Source organism: Hemitrygon akajei, chromosome 7, assembly GCF_048418815.1.
Source record: "Hemitrygon akajei chromosome 7, sHemAka1.3, whole genome shotgun sequence".
Lineage (NCBI taxonomy): Eukaryota > Metazoa > Chordata > Chondrichthyes > Myliobatiformes > Dasyatidae > Hemitrygon > Hemitrygon akajei.
Genome location: NC_133130.1, coordinates 52,716,463 through 52,743,573, shown reverse-complemented (window position 1 = coordinate 52,743,573; position 27,111 = coordinate 52,716,463).

The window sequence follows — 27,111 nt, the reverse complement described above, 5'->3', positions numbered from 1 at the left end:
TTAAATGTGTTGTGCTTCAGTTAGGAGTCATTTTTGAATGCTTTCATATAAGACTCCACAAACTAAACAATCTCTCTGTGTATCGTTAAGCCAATTACTGAACTAACAATGCTAAGAAAACTTCTTTAATTCAGCCATGTATAAAGAAATGGACTCCTCTTCCTTTTGATTCTGCTTATGCAACCTAAAGAATTCCATAATCAACAATGATTTTGGTTCTAAATGTTTCTGCATTACCTTCATCAGATCAGTAAAGCTCATTTTGGCTGGTTTGGTTGGTGCCTTCAAACTTCTTAGCAAACTATATACCTTTAAACCCAATGCACTCAGCAAAAATGGTACTCATTTCTCATTGGCTAAATAATTTGCTTCAAAACACTGCTCAATTTGTTCTGTATATAGCAGCCCATTATCATTTGTGCAATCAAACACATCTATCTTACCGGTGTTGTCAACCATTTCGGTTCTATAAAATTTATGATAATTATCACCCAAAACTCTCTGTTTATGAGCCTGTGAATCTGTTCACTTTCTGCCTTTTTTCTAAAACTCAAACACCTTGCTGCTTTTTTTAAAACTTGGAACATTTTGCTGCGCTTCAACAGGTAGGCAGTCATCTTGGGTTTGTTTAAAACTTTCTCATTGCTCCTGTTATATTTTGTACTCCAGAACTTAAAGGCAGTTAAAAGTGAAAGGTGGGAGTCTGGAATGCGTGTACATTAGTTTTGCAGTTACTTTAAGTGAGGCACGCTTGTATGAGATGGTGGCGTAATGTATGCCATTTATGTACTTACCTCAAACTGAACATGATGAGTATTTTATTCTTCAAGTAAAAGACTTGAAGGTATAGAAGATAGAGTATGATGCAGATTAGACAGGCCAAACCCTGCAGAACGACCTGCTGGACTCGGACCATCACAATTTGTACCAGAGCTCAACAATGTAGGAATAATTCATGTCTAGAGGCAAATAATTGGCCCTTTTTTAGATAGAAACCAAACAACTGGGTGAGCACCACATGCTTATGTGATAGAACCTGGTGACCCTTATCTTAATCCCGATGCATGGAGATATTGGGTGTTCCTTCCAGGCACACACAAGGGATTACACACACCAGTAAACCCTAGAGGTACTAATGAAGCCTATAGAACAGATGCTTGGGAACATGCACTAGAGTTACGACAAAGAATAATACAGAGACAGATTCCTGTACAGGGAGCCGCTGCAGCTTCCCCCGAACAAAGGGTTTTGGACCTTTGGCTATTCAGAATTTGCAAGCAGCATGCACTCGCCTCCAGCTGATGCTGAAGGAATTCTGAAGTGGCTCCTTCTGATTCCTGGAAGGTTACCTGTTGTCTGGGCCCGTTATGCTCCCCAACGTATTCAGCAATTCTTATTAACATGATTTCCCATAGCCTTGGTATCACTGGCACATGATGTGGAAATCTATATCAAATATATGTGTGGATTTATAAACAAATTAATGTTGGAGGATTTAGTCCTATATTGAGTAAAATAGTTGAAAGCCAAGGATTGATAACAGTTGATAAGATCGGAGAACAAGCTGCAAGGGCATATCGAGACCTAGTTCATTCTATGATGTGACCCCTTTACCCTTGTGAAAACCTCTGCTACAAGGTCCTGGCATGGGATCCTCTCCTTGTACTTCTAAAAGGAATGTGGGATCAGTAACAAGTCAACAAATCAAACCAGCCCTACTTCTCAGGTCAATTGCATTCACAGTGTTCTCCTGCACCAGCCCCTAGCAAGGAAAACAAAATCAATAAACCAAATAAGTTCCCTGGAGAATGCCCGCCTTCGGAAAGGATATCCATCCACAACCTCGAGGCAAAGTAGGCTACACTTGTCGCTGAAGTGCCTCTGTCTGTAAACGAAGAGCCAATTGTGAAAATAGGAGTAAGTAAGAACATTACACCACTTTTCTTAGTGTTCAATGTCCAATTAAGTGCACCCTTGATTGCTAACTTCGGGCCAACCATCACCTACACCTGTTACAATTCTCCTCAAAGAATTAAGAGGAAGCAAAAGAACCAGACAAAACAGTTTGGAGACAACAAAAGGGGAGTGGGTCCAAAAATAGAAATTACATAAAAATGATTTCAATCCTAGTTTCTGCCCTAAATAGAAACTTCCTTGTCACGTTATGCAGGTTTTCAATGATAGGACTGTGGTAATCAAGACAGAGAGGAAACAAGACCAAGTACAAAAGTCTCCATTGATAACATCAAACCTGCCCCCCCCAAGCAGGATTTATCCCCCCAGAATTAGTGGAATCCTTAAATTTAACCAGTACATGGGTCCACCATGGAATCCCGACAACCCAATGGGTGGAGGTCAGGTGAGATGTATTGAAAAGATAAAACACGTGTTTCTGTTCACTTGAGCAAGATCCTATAAATTCATTGCCCAAGGATAATATATCCAGAATGTGTTGTTGCTTTCAGAGTAAGACAGAGGAGACTCAAACTCCAGGAAGAAATGTTGTTTTTGCTGTATTTTACTTTTAATATTTGTGCTTATAATAATATTGTTCAGTGCTACCTTGCGTACCATTTGCTTTATTGCAGACAAAGTCGAATTTACTACAGAAATTGTCTCATCTGACTTGGACATCCCTAAAACTTAATGACTCAGAGAATATTAGATTAAGGGGATCTGCGAGTTATGATGATTCTAATTTAAATATCACTAAATGGCCCTTACCTCTTCGTCATATGTGAACTAATACACTGGAACCCTTAAATCTTGCTCCTGGCAAAGTGATTGTTCCTATCCATTTAAACATTCACTCTGACCGCATTGCAGACAAAATGAACATAGATACATGGGAAGGCAAAGAATCCTTTGCAAAAATGATTAATAACACCTTAACAAAACTGAAAAAGTCCAGCCTAGATATTGAAGGTAAACTAATGGAGGAATCCCTTGACATGGATCACCCTATATTTGAAGAAAAATATTTATTTTGTATTATGTCATTGAATGGTCCCGGTGATTAGAACATGACATTGAAATCATTACACTAGAACATAGTGAAAAGCTATTTTTAATGAAAGCATCTACATTAGACAGATGTCTCAATGCATTTTTCCTTTATGACCAACACATATATGAATGCAATTGCTACAAATATTTTAGATGCTTCGATTTCTCCAATTGTGTTCACTATTCCACTCCATTATTAAATGTCATGGTGACAGGACAGTTTTCTGTATTTCTGGGTTGTGTTTGAAATGGCTCAACAAAGCCCTTTATCCAGGTTTTGCATAAGAAAATGCACTGATGTTGAAGCTAAGATAAAATGAAAATGTTTTCCTCCCTGGTCAACTGAAATTTATAAATCCAAGAAGCTTTTTAGAAATTTCGTTCCCGTAGTCTATTGCATCTACCCAGATTTCATATTGTCGTTAATCAAAAAGTTGTGAATAGTTACTACTCTAGTGCGAATAATAGCTTACAACGAGAATTCTTTTAGAATTATTGGTGTCCTTATAAATTCAATTATATTTCAGATAGGCTTCAACTACTAGTTGAACAACAAGGAAACAAACCTATGAGAATCTCTCTGATGGGGACCAATTGACAATGCAAAATTTTGGGATTATGTGATAAGATTACTCCACAAATAGACAATGTTACGTACACAGATTATTGTTGTGTATTCAGTCACATAGTGTTATCATCAACAGCAAAGAAAAATAAAATGATTTGGCTCTAAACAATTTCCGTGATTTTAAAAAATTAGAGTAAAACTACCTCTATGTATCACGGCTTGACAGTGCTCACTGTTATAACAGCAATGATGTGATCCTTTGGTTCACTCAGGAGGTAGAACTTCCTGATGACAAGCATTCTGCTATCAGAGGATCACCCACATTTTAACATTAACTTAATGATTTAATCTATGTTGTGTATCTCAAGACAGAAATACGTTCAGTTTTAAGGAATGATTTATGATAGATTCAACAAAGAATGTTCTAGAAGGACTTGATATTCATCAACAATGGCTAGGAGAAATTCAGCTGAATTGAAAGAATATTTCTCTATACATTATGGGAGGCACTCATTGAACTGAGACCATCAGGTAAGTGAGACACCTCATTCTGCAACACACACAAAATGCTGGAGGAACTCAGCTGGTCATGTAATTTTCCTTTGCATACTCATACTATTTTCCTATCTGGCTCTAGCTGAAACTTCAAACTCAGCTTCCGCAGCCGTGAATATAGTTTCCGGATGGACTGGTGCCACTTTAAATTGGGTTACAAATCTTTATTTTGCAGTTTTCCAATAGATAATTCCCAGAAGTGTTGGAATTATTCCTTTTGTAATGCTCCTTCTGTTGAGATGTTGAAGTCTGCAAGGATGGAAGTTTGGTGACTTACATTTTTGTATAACGGCTTTACTCCCGAGCCTCTGTTAACTCCCATATCTAACCTGCACTAATATGGATTATTTCTCATATGACTACTTTGCTACACTGCCTTGTTCTTGGCTCTTTACCCATTCCTCTGGCTTGTCTTACACCCCAGAAGAGTGAAGAGCAGGGACTGCCCTTATCACGTTATCCTTGTTCCTCTCCTTCTAGTCCTAATCACTAACAATACATACGGGTATGTGTATTTCTCACCTCATCTTGAGCAGGTTAGGATGTGTCGGTTGTGAATAATTGGTCTAATAACACAATCCTGTGGAAAGATGAGTTGACAAACATCATTTTTCACTCACCTACTTGAATATTACATTAATTTTTAAATATGTGTAACTTTTTAGATGTGGTTCTTAAGACCTTATACTGTATAATATATTTTGTAAACATGTCGGTTATTACTAATGATATAATATGATCAGAATTTAAAACTTTGACTTTTATATGATAATAAAGGACTTACCAGGAGGAGAAAGATAGCTGAGGAATGCTATGCATTTGATAACCCTTTTAGCTCTTTTGTTGCGATTTCCTCTGAAACAGAGTTATAGTCCTAGAGCCTTCAAAGTCTCAAAGCATTATAGTGTCACAAGGTAGAACTATTTCAATGTGTTTTACTTACTATTTTGGTATAAGCATATAATGAGTATGTGGTACTCCTACAATATAACAAGTGGGACAACTAGGCCTATTAATTTTGCTATTTATGTTATATTTAATGTTACTAGAACAAATTTTATATTTGGTTGACAAATTCCCATGGTTTGATAGAGCAGACTGAGTAGCCATGTTCAGTTAAAGTTTTCTGGGAAGACACAAAAATTGGGAAGATGTGAGAATTCTTCTCGGTCAGATCTTAACAAAGGGGAAAGACTTGAAAAAATATACCCGGAATCCAGAATCACCAAAATGGGAAGGAACTTATGCAGATGGCATGGCAGATGTCAGAACGTTAAGTTACAGCATTCCAATGAGTGTTCATTCCCATGACAGGGTTATAAACAGTTCCTATGTTCTGACATCTTTTTCTCGGAGGCAAGAATTAAAGGTACAGACAGAATCCTCAACAGGAGAACTGTACTCTTCCTTACTTTTGTAGATGTTTCATTTTTATGTATATTGTGAAATCTTGTAGCTGGCGGAGATACTTTTCTGAAACAAAAATGTGAAATTCCTAATCCTTAAGCACAAGAAGCCAGCAATACCAAATTTGAAACTTGTTTACAAGACTTGTTTTCAGAAAACCTGAGTAAAGTTGTGCATTGCATTGAAAGCAATGTGAAAACCCCTGTTACAGAGATGAACTATCAGCTTAGTGAGAGACACTGTGACGAACTAATGGCAACAGAGAAGTGATTCAAACCTGCTTCAAGGAAATGGCAAGAACTGTTTGTGGGGAAGATGGTTTTAAAGATCGACTGATATGGACTTATGGCAGGACATTGATGCATCATTATTGTGTGTTTATGGAAAATTATAATGATGACATTCCTTTGAGGTTTGGGAAATGTGTGCAGCTGATATTGAGGAACTGAATACTCTAAAGTGAAAAACACACAGAAGCCCCTGCATTGGGAAGTACTCAATGAGTTATTTGAGGATTGAATTAAACAAAACCTTTCTAGCATTGGTAACTTACTGGAATGGATGGCAAGCCAATAGTCTGTTACCAAGAGTGGGCTTGGTAGGAGTACTGATCTCGAAATTGATTTCCATATGAAGAAGGTGGGTTAGAATTCTTCACTTTGCAAGAGGGTGTTGTGATGAATATTTACTTCAAAGGTCTAGGCCTTTTCCTCATGTTTGCTAAGCTCACTTTCTAAATGCAGCTGCTGCCACTCGTAAGGAAAAACAGGTGTAAGTAAACTTCCAACTAATGTTAAAGCAGTAATCATCTTGAAGTTAAAAAACACAGCTTTGCAAACACACTTTGTATATAACTGATGTTCTGTTTGTAGAAAGTAAGATACTCGCTCACTGGACCTAGTTTATGCTGCTTGAGAGTACAGCATAATATTATGAATTATATTGCTTTCTTGGCAGGAGGAGGAGCTAAGATGGCAGCAGAGGGTGACTTCGTCGAGCTCATCAGTGAAACAGCTTAAATTCTTCTTTATAATGTCTTGCTTTATTTTCCTTTTCAAGGTGGCTGGGATCCTGTCAGTGTCCATGATCTACAGCTGCACTCAAACTGTGGATTGATGTGGCGGAGGGTTCCCACTTCCAGAGCTTGTCGACTGGCTGTTTTTCTCGATCTCCAGGAGTGCAGCCAGGAAGATTGTACCTTTGGGGTGTAGCCTCAGCAGCTCCTGTGGATGACTCGATTCTTCACCAGTATTGCTAACTGAAATGGTGTGGAGATTGGAACCTCGAGACAGCAGGTGTGGCTGTTGGAGCCCTTTGTACTCGGGCGATTGCTCTCTCTCTCTCTCTCTCTCTCTCTCTCTCTGTGGGGGTGCGGTGGGGGGGGGTGGTGGTGAAGATTCTGCTGGTTCTCAGTTCAGGTGAGCCTGAATAAGTGTTGCTTCAGATTGTAACTTTGAAACAGCAATCTATTGTTCATCCTCTTGCTGTTGAAAGGATGACAGTTCTTTGTTCCTTGTTAGTGAGAGAGGGATCCTGTAGCATGTTGAAGTGCTGGGTTATGAACGGAATTTGTTTGTAGTTCAGCAGATCATGGCCTCTCTGGGAGCTTTGCTATTGTTTGCTTGGTGGGTGTGGGCGCTGATCCTTCCTGCTGGAACAAGTGGGGGCAGGGGGAGGAGGGAGGATTGATGCTTTGCTGCTGCTTGTGTGTGGGAGGGGAGTGGGCGGGTTTGGGGTTCTAACATTTTTCTGTCATTCATTCTTTGGGGCTTTCTTCTGTTTCATGGATGTTGGCAGAGAGTAACCATTTCAGGTTGTATACTGTATACATTCTCTGATATTAGATGGAACCATTGAACCATTGATTTTGGCTTGCTTCAAAGTCGCCAAACTGATTAAGTTGCATAGTTCAAGGAAACTTGCAGACTAGATTGAGCACAGCAGGTAACTAAAGTGTTTATAGTTGTGAGTTTTATGTACTCAAAGAAATTAGCTTTACAGCATTAGCTAGGAATTATGCGTCCAAGAGGCTTTTAGGCCATTTGTGTAAAAAGTGTATCAGAGGAAACATCCAATGCGTGTGAAGTCACTTGAATGGCAAAGAAAGGGAATTAGTGTAGAGAGGAGTTCAGGCCTATTAGGAGTGGTTAACGAACATCCAGAAGCAAGGAAGAACCATGGGATGAACAAAAATCCATTCCTCTGGCTACAATTTCTACGTCGTTGGTATGCCTGTTTAGTTTATAGGAATTGTACTTGTGTTTTGACAATTCTTTGTCCTTTGTGTTTTTGGAATGCTTTGATTAGAAATGCTTAGTATTTTAGAAATGGTTTGTAATTGGACACATTTAAGATTAAAATCATCTGTGAGTTTTTAATGTTTATTGAGAATGTTGTTTGGATCTAAATGTGTATCACTGAAAATAAATGAGCTGTGTTTTAAGCTTCTGGTAATGGGAAGTATCTTGTCCTTTGTAGAGAGAGGGAATCCATCACTCAAATAGTGGGTATTGGCAGCTAAACTCACTGTGGAGAATAAAGAGGGGAAAAAACTAGTTATTGAAGAATGGGTAGTTAAAGTATAATCTCCCTTTAATGAGAGTATTCTTGGCTATTTACTATATCGGATAGGGCTTAAGGTCTTTGTTTGAGTTTAGAACTTTGCGGTCAGCAAGCCTAATACCATCACAACATCACCTGATAAAAAATGACCAGACACTAATAAAAATGGTCAAGTAGACTAAGAGCTAATATGATTGACATTCATGAGGATCAAAATTTTCACAGACTCTCATTCTAACTTTGTTTTACACTGCCAAAGGAACACACCTATTCTGTTACTGTTCTGTTATTAACAGTTACTGTTTGCATCCTGCAGTGACGGCGTTAGAGTTTAGTTTGAGAGTTCTCATTAGTGGCCCTGCTGATCTAGCATTTAATATTTTGCCATGGTTTCGGCACAGATCTTATTAAAACTCAGTGAACTTTTCATCCAATGGCTGTGTCTCTCCCTCTGCACTTGACTATCACCAAACACTGTGTCAGCAAGACTCAATCACTGAAATGGACCTAGTGGAGAGAGAACCATTGACCTTGTCCCTGAACTTCATTGGCCAGGTAGGAGAGAAGTTAAAGTTAGTGGATGTTGGTTTGGCTGAAGTGTCTGATGCAATATGACAACTCTCAGAGTGGCAGGCCCAGACCAAGCTGAAATTTGTTTGTCAGGTGGAGGAGAAGTTAAAATCCTTGGAGGCTAGGTGGGCAGAAGTGGCTCATGCAATGCGACAATTACTTGCGGAGTGGCAAGCACAGCCCTAACCAAAGATCATTTGTCAGATAGAGGAGAAATTAAAATCAGTGGAATCTGGGTTGGCAGAAATAGCTCACACAGTGCAGCAATTACTTTCAAAGTGGCATGCACAGTCCAAGCAGGAAGAAAAGGTGTCAATGCTCACAGTGACAGTTCAGCAACATCCCACAGACAGCCAGAATCATGTGGCAGCCATTACTGCTCTGACTGCCACAATTCAGCATCCTTCAGCCAGTTCATTCCCACTCCCAGCATCAGCACCTCGCACATAACAGTCTCATCTGCCTCAGCCTGACTCCCGTGACAGCATCTGTGTGGTGAACTACATATACCTGTCTGGACACGCCCCCTGCTGACTGCTCCTGTGGCTCCTCCCACAGACCCCGGTATAAAGGCGATTGAGGCCTGAGCCCGGCCCTCAGTCTCCAGGATGTAGTATGGTAGTCAACTACTGCTTGTTCTTTCTTCCAGTCAATAAAAGCCGATATTTCGCCTTCACATCTCAGAGAGAGTTATTGATGGTGCATCAATCTGGACCAGAACTGAGTATTTGTCTATCAGGCAGATATTCTGGTGACCCTAACAATTGCAGGAATTTTATTACCCAATGTAAGTTGACTTTCCAAGTTCAGCCGAGTTGGTTTAGTTGTGATGTGGCTAAACTGACTTACATGGTGAACCTCTTAGGTGAATTATAGGAAAGACATCAATAAATTAGAGAGAGTGCAGAGACGATTTACTAGGATGTTACCTGGGTTTCAGCACTTAAGTTACAGAGAAAGGTTGAACAAGTTAGGTCTCTATTCATTGGAGCGTAGAAGGTTGAGGGGGGATTTGATCGAGGTATTTAAAATGGTGAGAGGGATAGATAGAGTTGACGTGAATAGGCTGTTTCCATTGAGAGTAGGGGAGATTCAAACGAGAGGACATGAATTGAGAGTTAGGGAGCAAAAGTTTAAGGGAAACACGAGGGGGTATTTCTTTACTCAGAGAGTGATAGCTGTGTGGAAAGAGCTTCCTGTAGAAGTAGTAGAGGCCAGTTCAGTTGTGTCATTTAAGGTAAAATTGGATAGGTATATGGACAGGAAAGGAGTGGAGGGTTATGGGCTGAGTGCGGGTAGGTGGGACTAGGTGAGATTAAGAGTTCGGCACGGACTAGGAGGGCCAGAATGGCCTGTTTCCGTGCTGTGATTGTTATATGGTTATATGGTTATATGGTTAACCTGTTCAATACTCTACAAGAACAAGGATCCCCTGCATCCCAGTCTTTCCAGCAACTTGTAGTCAAGGATGTGGAAACCATAAAAAGTGGGCAGAGGAGATTTACAAGGGTGTTGCCTGGATTGGGGAGCATGCCTTATGAGAATAGGTTGAGTGAGCTCGGCCTTTTCTCCTTGGAGCGACGGTGGATGAGAGATGACCTGATAGAGGTGTATAAGATGATAAGAGGCATTGATCGTGTGGATAGTCAGATGCTTTTTCCCAGAGCTGAAATGGCTAGCATGAGAGGGCACAGTTTTAAGGTGCTTGGAAGTAGGTACAAAGGAGATGTCAGGGGTAAGTTTTTTACGCAGAAAGTGGTGAGTGCGTGGAATGGGCTGCCAGTGATGGTGGTGGAGGTGGATGTAATAGGGTCTTTTAAGAGACTCCTGGACAGGTACATGGAGCTCAGAAAGATATGGGTAACCCTAGGAAATTTCTAAGGTAAGGACATGTTCGGTACAGCTTTGTGGGTTGAAGGCCCTGTATTGTGCTGTAGGTTTTCTATGTTTCTATGTTTCTAAATTCAAGGGAGTGATGGATCTTCCAGTATGGGGTCAGGAGGCTGCCCACAGATTCCTGGATCTGCACCATGGAAAAGGGACAGTGAGGGATTATGCACCAAATTTCTACATGCTTGTGGTCATGATGGGGTGGAATGAGAGGTCTGTCATCACTGCTTTTCAGCATGGGCTGAGCGCAGAGGTCCAGCATGAGATTGTAGTGTGTAACGAGCAGGACAGCCTGGATGAGATGATAAATCTGGTCATTCAAATTGACAACTGGACAATGGAGTGGCACAGACAGAGAAAGCTCCGAGCTTCTTATTCTTCGGATCACTGTCTGTCTTCTCCTCTCTCTCATCACCCAGTACACAGTCTGCAGAAGGGCTTATGTAGGTGGACACATGAACCTGTCTCAGGAGGAATGAGATCTGTGTAAGAGAACACGTTCCTGCCTCTACTCTGGTCCTCCACGTCACTTCTTGGCATCATGACCTAAGCAGACAGTAAGAAAGGGAATTCTGTTGGGTCAATTCTCCCTGCAAGTATCTTCCCCTCAGCACATAATGCTGCCAGCTTCCTTGTCATGGGGTCCCAGACCCAGGAGCTTCAGGCATTTATTGTCTCCATGGCAGCTGAGATCTGACCATCAACCCTGTCAGCAGTGGTGGGCTGCTTTTTTGTGACCAATAGGGATGGCGTGCTCCATCGCTGCATTGATTATCAGCCCAGTGATGAAATGCTACCCTCTTCCCTTGCTTGCCTCTGTGTTCGAACATCTTCAGGGAGCAACCATATTCTCCAAGATAGATCTGCGCAATATTTATAACCTGATTCGCATCTGAGGAGAGGACGAGAGGAAAACAGCTTTCAACGTCTCCACTGACCACCTCGTGATGCCTTTTTGTCAGGCCAGCTCCCCTGCTGATTTTCAGTCTCTGGTCAACGATGTGCTCAGGGGCACGTTGAATCAGTTTTGTTTTTGTCTATTTGGATGACATTCTTATCTGTTGCCAGGAGTACGTCTGGCATGTCCGGAGGGTTCTGAGATGGCTCCTTGAGAACAACCTTTATGCCAAGCCAGAGAAGTGTGAGTTCCACAAAGAGAAGTGTTGTTCTTGGGCTGTATCCTCACTTTTCCAATGTTCAAATGGACTCATGTAAACCGGAAAAGGATTCTTTTATTCCCACTCACTGGCTCCTCCCCATCAGCCACTGCTCTAACCATGCCAGTAATTTTCCTGTAACACCATGGACTCTTAAGTTGGTAAGCAGCCTCATGTTTGGCACCTTATCAAAGACCTTCTGAAAATCCAAATATACAACACCCACTGCATCCCCTTTATTTATCCTATTTGTAATCTCCTCAAAAAACTCCAGCAGGTTCGTCAGGCAAGATTTTCTCTTAAGGAAATCATACTGACTTTGTCCTATCTTGTCCTGTGTCACCATAACCTCATCCTTAACAATTGACTCCAACATCTTCCCAACCACTGGGGTCAGGCTAACTGGTCTGTAATTTCCTTTCTGCTGCCTTCCTCCATTATTGAAGAGTGGAGTAACATTTGCAATTTTCCAGTTCTCTGGCATCATGCCAGAGTCCAATGATTTTTGTAAGATCAATACTAATGCCTCCACAATCTCTACTGCTACCTCTTTCAGAACCCTTGTGTGCAGTTCATCTGGCCCAGGTGACTAAGGTCTTTCAGCTTTTAAGCACCTTCTCCCTTGTAATAGTAACTGAACTCACTTCTCTTCCCTCGCACCATTCAACACCTGGCACACTGCTAGTGTCTTCCACAGTGAAGACTGATGCAAAATATTCATATAGTTAATCTGCCATCTCCTTATCCCCTGTTATTATTTCTCCAGCCTCATTTTCTAGCGGTCCTATATCCACTCACATCTCTCCTTTATTTTTACATATTTGAAAGAAAAAGCTTTTATTATCCATTTTGATATTGTTTGCTAGCTTGCTTTCATATTCATCTTTTCCCTCCTAATGACTCTTTTAGTTGCTCTCTGTAGGTTTTTAAAAGCTTCCCACACCACTGTCTTCCCACGAATTTTTGCTTTGTTGTATGCCCTCTCATTTGCTTTTACATTAGCTTTGACTTCCATTGTCAGCCACGGTTGTACTTCTTGCCATTTGAGTATTTCTTTGATTTTGGAATGCAACTATCCTGTACCTTTCTCATTTTCCCAGAAACCCACGCCATTGCTGCTCTGCTGTCATCCCTGCCAGTGTCTTCTTCCAATTTACTTTGGCCAACTCTTCTCTCATACCACAGTAATTTCCTTTACTCCACTGATATACTTTCTCCTATCAAGTTTCAAGTTGAACTTAGTCATATTGTGATCACTGTCTCCTAAGGGTTCTTTTACCTTAAGCTCCCTAATCACCTCTGGTTTATTACATAACACTCAATCCAGCCGGGCTGATCCCCTAGTAGCTTCAACGACAAACTGCTCCAAAAAACCATCTCAAAGGCATTCAACAAACTCTTTCTCTTGAGATTTATTACCAAACTGGTTTTCCCAATCAACCTGCATGTTGAAATCTCCCATGGCAATCATAACATTGCCTTTTGACATGCTTTCTCTATTTCCTGTTGTAATCTGTGGTCCACATCCCAGCTACTGTTGGGAGGCCTGTTTCATAACTGCCGTCAGGGTCTTTTTACCCTTGCAGTTTCTTAACTCAGCCCACAAGGATTCAACATCTTCCGATCCTCTGTCATATCTTTCTACTGATTTGATGCCATTCTTTACCAGCAGAGCCACACCACTCCCTCTGCTTATTTTCCTATCCTTCCAATACAACGTGTAACCTTGGACCTTCAGATCCCAATTACAACTGTCCTTTAGCCACGATTCAGTGATGGCCACAGCATCATACCTGACAATCTGTAATAGTGCAACAAAATCATCCACCTTATTTCTTATACTTAGTGCATAAAATATAACACCTTGAGTACTGTATTTGCTACCCTTGTTGATTCTACATCCTGATTACCTTGATACTCACCCGGCTGGCTGAAATTTTGTCTTATCATTTGTCTGCCCTTCCTGACAGTCTGACTGATTATTAAAACTCAATGAACTTTTCATCCTACAGCTGTGTCTCTCCCTCTGCACTTGGGCCATCACTAAACACCGTGTCACCTGGAGTGCCTGAGATGTGTGCAGCAGATGTTGAAGCTGAATGCTCAGATTCTTGCTCACAATGCAGAAATGCTCCTTGTCAACTTTCACTGTGTTTTAGGCACCATGAGAGTTCCACCACTATTATCCCTTTCATGTTAGCTTCCTCTACATGTCATTGCTGGTGAAGAGCTGGTGAACTCTTTCTCATTAGTCAATGCATTACAGAGCAATTCAGATTGTGGTTTCATAGTCTTAGTCTTTGGAAAAGCCCGAAAGTACTTGTGTGATTGTCATGTTTGCTGCTTTTGACGGGTTCCTCCTTGACAAATGCATTCATTCAAAGTATAGTACTTCAATATTAGTACTATTTGAAGCGGATTTCTCCAATGTTGTGTCTACCGGTACCTCGCTTAGAATTTGCTGCTCTTCCCAGTGCAATCTGTTTGCTGATGTCCTTTGTGGTTTCACTTTCATTTCCACAGAAGCTGGACAGTTCTATGCCTTCTGATAGTGTATCTCCATGGCTGGTCCTTTCTCCAGTAACTGCTATTGCTTTCTTGTGATATTTGACTCACCATGTGATGTTTCTCTCTCTAGACCCACCAGGTGTATCATATCCATGAGGTCTATGGTGGTACAGTTCAGAATGAGTAAATTCATGAAGAAAGAGTTCAAATTTTCTGTCTCCTGCGAGATATGTTAATGTTGCAGTAAATATTAAAATCTTGCATTGGAGTTGTCTAAACTTACAGTGGAATGTTTTAAGTCAGTGTTACACACGTGATTACATTTCACTCACACTTAAGCACATGTAAGGCACAAGGGCTGTAGGTCTGGTTGGCAGATGAGTTTTATTTCCATTGCAAGGCAATTGCAATGACCAAGGTCGCTGTGTATTTCCAGATCTCCGTCTATCACATGTCTTAACATGACGTGGCTGAAGGGTGGGCTTTGGTTCTTGGCCTCTCTCCGTGTTCCTCTGCTCTTTTATCCTGCAAGGTAGGAAATATATGACCCATGTGGTGAGTAATGGCATTAGCTGAACAGATGGATATTTAGCCTTTCAACCCTTTAATTAATGGAGACTGGGTGAAACTGATGGCCTAGAAATATTTTGGCATTCTGCCTGCTTTACTGGCCTAAAACATATTCTCAATATACAGTGGAAGTTTCATCCAAAATCCCCACAGCCTTGAGTTTAATTAGTAATGATTTTTGAAGAGCAATTAGATAGAGTTTACCATACTTCAGCAAGATTGTTATTTCCTCAAAGTTTTCGAGGAGTTGGGAGTGTACAAGGTACCTTCAGTCTGAGACCAAATTGACGCTTGCTATGTAGATACTCCTCAGTTTTATTTCTGCAAGTTCATTATTTTAAATGGAACTGCTGAAGGACTAAAGGATCCATTATTGCCATGTCTATTTCAATGTTTGTAACTGAGTAGTTTCACCATGGTGCTCATTTATACTTTTATGATATTGCTGGTTCACAAATCTTCATTCGTCTCTCTCAACACTTCGGTACCCTGTGAATTTATGTATTCATCCCTTTTTACCTCGACTAGGGCTTCAATCTTAGTTGTACTGGAAGGTAGCTGAGTATATTTTAGAGAGGAAAGCAATTAACATGTTTCTTGTTGAACACCACAAGAAGTTTTTCAGTTCAGAATACTTAGTTGTATTTATGCTCACCCTCGCTTTACAGCCCATAGATATCTTTTAATCGTTTTACCCTTTCTTTTGCTCTAGTGGCAGCACAGATTTTGTGGTATTTTGCTTCTGAGGCAAGACACTTTCCAGGTCTCAGTTCTTCTCTGATCGACTTCTCAAGTGTGTCGTAGAGCACAGAAACAAGCCCTTCGGCCTTCTGAATCCACATCAATCATCAGCCTCCTAGTTATACTGATCTTATGTTATTCTCATTTTACTTCCATATTTCCTGATCATCTTCCTTCACACCAGGGACAACTTACAGTTCTGAAGTAACCTACAAACTGCATATATTTATGATACAGGAGGCAGCCAGAGCCACTGAGGAAACCCATGCCGTCACAGGAAGAATATGCAAACTGATGTTATTCTCTGGCACTTCGAGTTAGAGCACTAGAGGTGGAGCAGTGCACCTTCGGAAACAGCTCTATTTCTATCTTTAATATCTTTATTTTTTCCCTTTCGGGGTTCTTTTGAAGACCCTGATCTGGAGTTACACGCTGACTTCGGTTCTTTGCAGGAATGGGACCCGTTCTCGGGGTTTCATGACTGGCCGTTGTTGTTCGGCACGCCAAGGGCTCGGCCTAAAGTCTGGCTCAGATTCAGAAGCCCAAGATCTCAGGGCTCTAGAGACAGGCAGATCGAGGTTCGGAGTCATGGTCGGAGACCCGTGTGTCATCGGGGGAGTCAAAATATCTACAGCTTTGTGCCCAGAGACATGAGATCTTTTAGATCTTCAGGCACAGAGCTTGAAAAAGGCAATGTAACGGTCTTTTAACTTCATAAACTAGCGAGCTGTTTGTTATGTCTCCTCACTCGTTGGGAAAATGGAGACATCTCCTTCTCCCTTATTAGAGAGAGAGAGAGCCTGTGGTATATTGTATACCGGGTGAAACGTGAAGCCTTTGGGGTAACTGCAAGTCTGTGTCTTTGCTATTGCTTTGCTCACACTTGAATGCTCGGTGGTGGGTGCCGATGCTTTTTTTGCTGGTGGGGGGAGAGGGGACTGTTGCTTGCTGCCACTTATGTGCGGGGGGGGAGGGAAGCTGGGGGCAACTTTGGGGTTCTAACATTTAACTGTCGTTCATTCTTTGGGGCACTCCTCTGTTTTCGTGGATGGTTGCTAAGAAAAAGCATTGGACCTTTGAACCTTTGAGATTTAATAACTGCAACATGGGCCTGATCATCCAGTCCAGTGAGCCCCTCTTCCTCACAGGTTTCATTTGAGTTTGTCAATCGTTGCCTATTTTTTCCTGCATGTCTAGTATTCATTTGGAGTTGTTCCATTTCTCATTTATAGGAATATTGACAAACATACTATTTCAATTTATTGTCCTTGTCCCTTTCAATTATTACTTAGATGACTGAGATCAGATGAACCCAGGGGTTTGATCATTTGTGACCAATTAAAGGCTAGGCCAAGCTACCAACACAGTTTTTCAGCAACTCAGACACCATCATGTCAGTTGAATCCAGCCAAGGTTGAACTGACATGATGAACATGGGATTAAATGGTTCCACCTGGACTGCAAAAGCCTAGAATGAATTTGCTAAGCCTGCAAAAAATGTCTGAAGGCCTCCAGCACTACAGGGTTATGGTCTTCCTTAGAGACATTATAATAGGCTGAAAGGAGAATATTGCTTTGTTGTCTGAAGATCTGTGTGCTTCCTATAGGACTGTGTGATGTTGTTGCCCACCATAGTGTAAGTATAGCTCTAAGAATTGAATGTACTATGTGATGTAACTTTTAGTACAGCCTCTTCGCTAGAATTTCTAAGATGGTGCCTCTTCCTCTGATCTAGGTCAAACTCCTTTTCAAGATATTGTATGAACTTCAGAATGTGAAGTCACCACTGCTGGTCTGATATGTGATTCATTCTCATGGTATCTCCAGTTGTTAGTAATGTCAGGTCTTTGTAGCATAAATGCGCCTACTTTCTTTCAGCCACCTTTAACTGCTTCCCCTCACTTCTTTCTCCATGTTTACTTCTGTCAACCTTTCTGTTGTTAGCAGTAAAAGTTCATTTATGTCTATTCTCTATGCAGGGCCATTCACAATTCCATGAGTTTGGCTGCTAAAGGAGCCTAGAATAAGCAAGTACAGTCTGACCGTGGCAATTTGTCCTTCTTCAAAGGTTATTTGGCTACGCATGTCTTGACATTTGCTGTTCAATGACTATGGAAAGTCAAGTGATGTCCTCTGCTAATTCTTTGAGAACATCATCAAGCTGTTTGCTGTGAATTATATCTGTGATCAGCCCTTGTTTTTCTTCTTCCTGAACTGTAGCTGTTCTTTCAACCACAAAGAAATGGGTAACGTCAGGCTGCTGTTTATTGATAAAGCTCAGTGTTCAATATTATCATATCTTCAGTGCTAATCATCAAGCTCCAAAACTTGGGCCTCTGTAACTGAATCCTTGACTTCCTTATCAGGAGACCATAGTCACTGATTGGAAATAACACCTCTTCACTGACAATCAACACTTGCGCACCTTAAGGAATTTTGCTTAGCCAACTGCTCTACTCTCTCTTCACCCACAACTATGTAGCTAGGCACAGCTCAAACGTTATCTATAAATTTGCCAATGACAAAAATATTACTGGCAGAATTTCAGATGGTGACAAGAATGCATACAGGAGTGAAATAGATCAACTGGGTGAGGGGTGTCTCAGCAACAATCTTGCACTTAAGACCAAGCAATTGATTGTGGATTTAAGAAGGGGAAGTCCAGCGAACGCACACCAGTCCTCATCAAGGGATTTTTTTTGCTCTAATTTTGCACTACTTATTTAATTTAATTTTTAATAAATATTTCTTATTGTAATTTATAGTTTCGTTATTATTATGTATTGCAATCTACTGCTGTCACAAAACAACACATTTCACAACATATTCCAGTGATATAAACCTGATTCTGATTCTGAATCACCTCCTCTATTTCCCAGACATCTGCTCTCACTCCAGTTCTCTCAACAGATCAAGGGCAGATTTACACTCCTCCTCACTGTCCTCCCCATTAGATTTCATATCAATCAATTATTCCATGCAATTTCCATCTGCTTCATCAAAATCCCACCGCACTCAGCTTTCAGCATTTCAGAGAGATCAATTTCTTTGCAGTTCACTGGTCTACACTTCCATTCCTACTTATCACACACCTTCCCATGCAACCAGAGGAAACATCACACCTGCTTTTTATTTCTACTCTTGGCTGGGATTTCTTCTTCCTGGCAAGACACCATTGTTTCATCCAATCCTGGTTTGGTTTCACAATGTGGTCTTCCCTACATTGGAAAATCAGATGCAGATTGTGTGACTGCTTTGAGGAGTGCCTGTGTCCAATTCACAGGAATAACCTCATGAGAGAATGTGTGATGCTTGATTTTCTATCAGGGAATGAGGCAGGGCAGGTGACAATTTAATCTGGTGATCATAATGCCATTAGTTTCAAAGTAAATATGGAAAAATATAGGAATGGTCCGTGGGATGAGGTTCTAAATTCAGTCATGGCTGATTTAGTTTCCCTCTCAACCTCATTCTCCTGCCTTCACCCCATAACCATTGACATACTTACTAATCAAGAACAATCAATGTCTGCTTTCAATATACCAAATAACTTGGCCTCCACAGCCATCTGTGGTAATGAATTCCACCATGATCTGGTTAAAGATATTCCTCCTAATCTCATTGTAGATGGATGTCCCTCTATTCTGAGGTTGTGCCCTTTAGTCCTAGACTCTTCCACTATTGGAAACATCCTTTCTACATCCACTCTATCTAGGTCTCTTGTATCTGATAGGCTACCATGTACACTCTATCCAGAGGTTGCCAGATTTGTTTGTTTTCAAAGAGATTACCCCCCCCCCCCATTCTACTAAACTGCAGTGAGTACAGGCCCAGAGCAGGCAAACACTCTCCATAAGTTAACCTTGTTATTCCTGGAATGATTGTCGCAAACCTCCCTTGGACCATTTCCAATGCCAACAATCCTTTCTTAGAAATTGGGACCCAGAAAGAGTCTATGCCTTTGTTCCTGCTGCCAATGTACATGACCATGTACCTCCCTACACTGTACCTTCACCCATTGTTGTATCATCCACAGTTTTGGCCTCTAAGCCATCAATTCTGTCATCCAGATCATTAAAATATAACATTAAAATTAGCAGACCCAACACTAACCCCTAAGGAATGTCAGCAGTCACTGGCAGCCAACTGGAAAAGGCACTCTTTATTCCCACTCTTTTCCTTCTGCCAGTCAGCCAAACTTCTGTCCATGCTAGTTTCTTTCCTGTAATACCATGTGCTTTTAGCTTGTTTAGCAGCCCCATGTGCAGCACCATGATAAAAGTGGTGAAGACTGACACAAAATACTTAATCGATACAGCTATAAGGAAGGCACGACACTGGCTATATTTCATTAGGAGTTCGGGGAGATTTAGTATGTCACCAAAGGCAATCGGAAATTTCTACAGATATACTATAGAGGGCATTCTAACTGGCTGCATCACTGTCTGGTATGGCGGGGGGTCGGGGCAGGGCTAGTCACAGGATGAAAATAAGTTGCAGAGTCTTGAAATCTTAGTCAGCTCCATCATGGGCACTCGGCCCCATGGTAGTCAGGATGTCTTCAAGGAATGATGCCTCAGAAAGGACCCCCATCACCCAGGTCATGGCTTGTTCTCATTGCTACCGTCAGGAAGGAGGTACAAAAGCCTGCAGACACACACTCAACAATTCAGAAACAGCTTCTTCCCCTCTGCCATCCAGTTTCTGAATGGACATTGAACCCATGAATACTACCTCACTACTTTTTCATTTCTATTTTTACACAACTTATTTAATTTAATTATTTAATATATATTGCTTTAATTCATGTTTTTTGCCAATTATTGTGTATTGCCTTGTACTGGCGCTGCAAAGACAACAAAGTTCATGGCATATGCCAGTGATATTAAACCCAATTCTGATTTTGATTCAATTCAGCTGCTATTTCTTTGTTCCCTATTACTATCGTTCCAGTATCATTTTTCAGCAGTTTGATATCCACTGTCACCTCTCTTTTTATTTTTTTATATCTCTGAAAAAACTTTTGGTATCCTCTATTACATTTTTGGTTAGCTTACCTTTATATTTCATCTTTTCTCTCCTTATTGATTTTTTTTCTTACTGTCTGTTTTTTAAAGCTTACCACTAATGTTTGCTATATTGTATACCCCCTCATTTGCTTTTATGCTGTCTTTCACTTCCCTAGTTAGCAAAGGTTAACTCATCCTCCCTTTAGAATACTTTTTCTACTTTGGGGTGAACCAACCCTGCATCTTTCAAATTGCTCCCAGAATCTCCACCAATTGCTGCTCTACCATCATTCCTTCTAGTGTCCCATTCACACATGTAATTCTCTTTATTCTACTGTAATACTGCTGCATCTGATTTTACCTTCTCCCTCTCAAACTGCAGGGTGAATTTGATCATAGTATAACTGCTGTTTCCGGAGGATTCCTTTACCTTAGGCTCCCAAATCAAATCTGGTTCATTGCACACCACTCAGTCCAGAATTGCCTTTCATTAAGTGGGCTTGACCACAAGCTATTCTTTTCTTGGGATGCAGCACCAACCTGGTTTTCCCAGTCTACCTGCATACTGAAATCCCCTATGGCCATTGTAACATTTCTGTTTTTACACGCCTTTTCTATTTCCCATTTTATAATTTGTAGCCCACATCCTGGCTACTGTTCAGAGGCCTGTATATAACTCTCATCAGGGTCTTTTTACCCTTTTTTACCCTTATTAACTCTACCCACAAGGATTCTACATCTTCTGATCCTACACAGGTCATCTCTTTCTAATGATTTTGTTACGAATGTGACGCAACTCTGAGGGGCCGAAGGGTACAAAGTCGCCCCCTCTTTTTTGAGAATTGCAAGATCACTATTAATTCGGGTCTGGGACCCAGGAAATGAGAGAGAGACGTCCAGTTTACACAAGGTTTGGAATGTGTCCTGACCTCAGCGGAACGGAACCCCTGATAACGGCCATTGTCTCTTGGAGACAGAATTGTGTATTGAGTACTGTACTATTCATTGAAACCCCTCAGGGGACAACCAGAGTGGTCTGGTTGAGGCATTGCATCATCCCAACCTGATTGACAACTGAGACCCCGTGAGTAAGGATAAAAGAGGGTCTGAAACCCCTTTAGACGCACCAGGAGAAACACTAGAGATCCCATGACAGTGTTTAATAGCGACAGCCGGTGGGGGGCTCATGTGCGTCCTCCGTTGCCAGGGTGGCGGGCTCACCATGGAAGAACGGTTTAGCTAAAGGAGAGGCCACAAGTGAAAGGCCACGACAACAAGACTCCTGACGGATCGAAATCATAAAAGGAAAAGCCGGCAAGTTTTTCTCCAAATCTCTCTCTCTCTCCAACCATTGTCACACAGCGGTCCCCAAAGGCTGCAGCCTGCATGAACTGAGTGAACTTTATATTTCCATCGGACAATATATTATCCCCTAGACAACGATAGAGCTTATTTCTTATTGATTATTATTATACCCGCACTTTTAGATTTAGTATTGACAACGTATATTATCTGTATATTTGCATTGATATTATTTTTGTGTATTTTTACTAATAAATACTGTTAAAAATAGTATCATCAGACTTCAACGGACCTCTCTATCTTTGCTGGTAAGTGACCCAGTTACGGGGTTCGTAACAATTTAATTTCACTTTTAACAACAAAGCCACCGCAGCCCCTCTGCTTACCTGCCTGTCCTTTTGATATGATGTGTATCCTTGGATGTCAAAATCCCAGTTTACAGCCACAACTCAGTGAGGCGCACAACATCATACCTGCCAATTTCTAACTGTGCTCCAAGATCATCCACCTTATCACGTATACTGCATGCATTGAAATATAATACCTTCAGTCCTGCATTCACCACCCTTTTCCATTTTGTCTCCACGTTAGTGGAAGTTAAATTCTTATCCCTTTCTAAAGTTTTTGTCTTAATGTTTCATCCTATTACCACAGTGGATCATGTCTTAGCTTGTAATACCTCCTTGCCACACCACAGTTACTCATGAGGTATAACAGAAGTACACTGTGATAAAGACAAGGGGAAGCAGGAACATGGGAACCCATTCACTTCAAATACTCCTTCTTATGTTATGCATATCCTAACGTAAAATAAATTATCGTTCATTCTGCATCATGTGTCCTATGTAATACAGATTTGTGGATGATAATTGTTTAAAGGATTGTTTAAAGTATGTGCAGAAAGGAGGTAATTTGTGCAGAAGATATTCACATTAGGAATGCAGCCTTCTTTATCTTCTTATTAATGCAGTAAAGTTGATGGGTTGATAGTTTGAATTTCTAACTATTTTCATTGGAACAGCCAGACGGAGATATGAAATCAGAAATGTCAATTGATGAAGCAATGAAAGTTAAGTGCCGTTGTTAAATTACAATACAGGACGCTGGGCACAATCCCACCCAGCTGAGGTAAGGCATGGGTGTGATCAAGAGATACTGAACTGCATGTTTCAAATCAGTAGGCACAGATGGATCAAATAAAGCCACTCAAGCTGCTGGAATTTCAGGCAATTGACCTGTCAAAAGAACGGAGTGCATAGTAAGAAGAGCTTGCAACATGTATTGAGATGTTGGTGGCAAGTAACCAGAGCAAATGAAAGTGAAAGTTGTGATTATATCTCACTGAACACAGTGGTAGTGAATTTTACTATATCATAAAACTTTCAAATGGAGAATTCATTAAATGCTTTGTAAGCTCATTAGAACTGTCTAAATATGAAATGGTTGACCAGTCTTCAACCAAAATCAATAAATGCTTTCATTTTAGAGATAATATTGTTAGCAGATAATCATAGTTTTGCTGATATGAAGGACTCAATAATTAAGAATTGGATTATTTGTGGAGTTTGGAAGGACAACTGAAGGAAACATGATAAAACCCTAGAAACTTGTATCCCAACATAATTAGCTGTATTGTTAGCTGATGTCAGGCGAGAAACATAGGGTGGCCCACAGAATGATATACATACAGTGAAGTATGAGATAAAAGGCAGGAAAGGATAAGTATGGGCAAGGCAGCTTAGATGTGTCAAGTTTTGAGCTGCTGAAAAATCAATGCTCTGCAGTTGGGAGGAGCATTTCATTTTTGCGCGTCACAATTCCTGAGAAGACATTGGATTGCGTAGAGGGAGAGAGATTTTAAAAGAAGTGAACGGGGGCAGCCAGCACATTTTGCACACCACTGTTTCCAAGGAGACATTGGATTGTGCATACTGAGGCATAGGCAAGTGTGGTGTTTGTTATTAAGGGAGAGTACAGAGCACACCAGAATGGCAGCATGCAGGAGACTCAATTCAACTTTACTGACAACCCTGCTTGTGCAGGATGTGAACTCCTCCCATGTGGGATGGGATAGCTAAGTGGCATAGGAATACCATTATTAACTTCCAAAACATCTCCCTTCTTGGAAAAGAAGAAAAACTAGGTTTGTACTTCTTGTCCATAGAGAAGCACTGAAATTATAGTCACTGACATTGAGTATTTCAGTTCCCCTTACCCATAGCACGTAACTTATGCTCCTTACATAAACATAAAAAAGAACTGCAAAAATTATAACTGCTTTTCTCTTTGTTTTTAATTATCTCTATCTTTGTTTTCCTCCTTTCTCACCAATTCCTTTTTTTAAGAACAGTTGTATTTTGTGAACTGTTTTCAACTAGAATTCTTTTTTAAAAATCACTAAATCTAATTGAGGTCAGGGTCTGGTGAAGTGAGAGCGTTATTCCTTCTCTTTAGTCACTTGCCCTAAGCTGTTCGGCTATGGGGTATATCGCTGTGGTGGGACAGATAAGCGACCATATCAGGTTTAGGTTCCTGGAAGTGTTGGAGTAGATGGAGATTCTTGAGCAGGTGCATCCACCTCAGGTAAGTGGTCCTCATCATAAGGATCAGGCCACTCTATTTATTTCTCTGTCTCCTGTGGAATTTGAAGGTGCATGAGTACACACCTGTTCCGCTGATTTCACTTTGTGATGTTCTGACCATGGTGCAAGCTGCTGGACTATTATTCCTTTGTGAATTGATCTGATACCCAAACAGCTTCACCAGCCGTGACAAAGATTTTGCTCTGTGTCTGAGATCATGCATGCTCTTCATTTTCTCAAGCTTGTTGTCTCAACATTTCGCACTTTGTCTAAGTCTGGTATGTGAGGTTGGAGAAGGGAAAGAAGAATGGGCTTGCTTGTTCTCAGTATTCAGCCCATTGACAGCTCTGCTGGGCTTCAGCCATTCACACGAGGGGTGGAGCGATAAGCTAGCAGTGCTTTGTAGGGGTCTTTTGCCTTCAGTATGAGACTCTTAACAGTTGCACTGCTCTTTCCACTTCTCCAGTTGCCTGTGGGTGCTGTGGACAGCTTGTCGGGTGTTTGAACTCATAGTCCCTGGCAAAGGCTTTGAATGCTGAGCAGCAGAATTGTGGATTGCTGTCTGACACAAGTGTCTTTGGCGAGTGAATACAGCTTTCAGGTGCTGTATAATATGTAGAGGACAGAATGGGCACCTCAACGTTCCATGAGTAGTAATCCACAGTGAGAAGATACTTGTCTTTTTTTCAGTTCGAAAGTGTCTGTGCCTGCAATTTGCCATGGAAAGTCTGGAAATTCTGTGGAACAGAGAGGGCAGCATGATATTTGTGCAGGTTTCCAAATGCTTCACATTGATTTACATGATCTCCCAGCTATGTGCTCAGACCAGGACAACACACAGATTGCCTTGCACTTAGGTAAAATTTTTCGATGTCTTGATGTCCTTAGTCCATTTGGCTGATGATTTTGGCGTGCATAGACAGAGAAATGAAGAGTCTTGAGCTTGTTAGCAGCAAACCATTAAGAATGGTGAGTGTGTCCCTTTCAAGCCAGTAAGGGCTGAGTTCATGAACTCCTTTTGAAACAGCTGGCCATCTACACTCACAGTATTGCATGATGTTATTGCAGATTTGGTCTGTTTCAACTCAGTGCAAATTTCATCCAGTTTACTCTGTGATGCAGGAAAACTTTCATGTATCTGGGCCAAGTAAATGTTATCTCCCATGAGGGCAGAGTTAACTTCCAGCCACTCACTTTTGCATGGCATCCTGGACAGAGTGTTTGGAGTTGTAAAAGATTTTCCAGAACATGTTCAATGTCATAACATGACTCTCATTCTGAATCTTTGCAGACATGGAGATAAGTCATCCCAGTGTTTCACGCTGAGGAGGCTGACAGGTGGCTTGTGGTCTGTTTCAAGTAGGAATTTAGTGCCTATCAAGCAGCAGCTGAAGCTTTCAGCAGCCCACACGAGAATCAATATCTCCTTTTCAATTTGGGCGTAACACTGTTCAGTAGGAGTCAGTGCTCATGATGCATATGCCACTGGTTTCCATTTACCACTGCAGTATTGCATGAACACTCTCCCTAGGCCAAAAGAAGAGGTATCTGCTGAGACCTCAGTTGCTTTGTTTGGATCAAAGAACGCCAACGTTGGCGGAGAGATAAGCTCTGCCTTAATTGATGAGAATGACTTCTCCTGTGGTGTGTCCCAGGTCCAAATGTTTCTCTGAGAGAGGAGGTCACATAGTGGCTTTGTTTTCTCTGCCAAATCTGGAATAAACTTTTCCAGCTGGCTTACCATGCCAAGGAAGCTGCGTATCTCTGATATAGGTTGTTCCATGTTCTGAACTCCTGCCTGTTTGTTTGGATCTGGTTGCACTCCCTCTGAGGACAGTCTGTGGCCTAAGAACTTCACCTCCAACTTTGCAAATTTGAATTTCTTTTTGTTCAGCGAGACTCCAGTCTGTTTCAGTTTCTGCAAAGCAGCTTCCACTCTTTGTCATGTTTTACACTTGAGCCTCCGAAGATGTGTATATCGTTCATGTGGCAGACTACTCCTTCCAGTCCTCCAAAATTTGGTTCATCCTCATCTAAAAGAGTTCAGGGGCTGATGGGATGCCAAAAGGAAGTCTCCTGGAGGCATCACCTCCATAAGGTGTGATGAAGATTGTGAGATCCTGTGACTCAGGAGCTAAACGGATCTGCTAGAACAATGAGTTTGCTTCTAGTTAGGTGAAGAACTTTGCTCCACCCAGCAGACACAATGTGTGTTCAACAAAGGACAGAATAAACTTCTCCCACCTCATTGCATTATTCAATTAGATCAACACAAATCTTCTCTGTGCAACTGGCTTGGGAGCAGGACCAATGCCTGCACACCAGTCAGTTGGTCCATTCACTCTAGTTATGTTGTCAAGCGCCTCCATCCTTTCAAGTTCAGTTTTGACTCTGTTCATTAATAGTATAAGCCTCGCTATGGTCAGAGAATAGTGTATCACTCCTGGCCTCAGCTGGATAAGGTACTCCTCTTTCAGTAACCCCAGGCCTGTGAACAACTCCAGGTCCTTATCCTGCCACTGAATATTGTTCAGTGAATCCAACCTTGCAATGATGTTCAGCTTCTCGATGACATGTCGTCCCAGTAGTGGTGAGGAGAGATTCTGAACAACATAGGCATCCTCTTTTAACTGTTCCTCATTTTTACGGATGGATGTAGTAAACATTTCTTTCACACTGAGCTT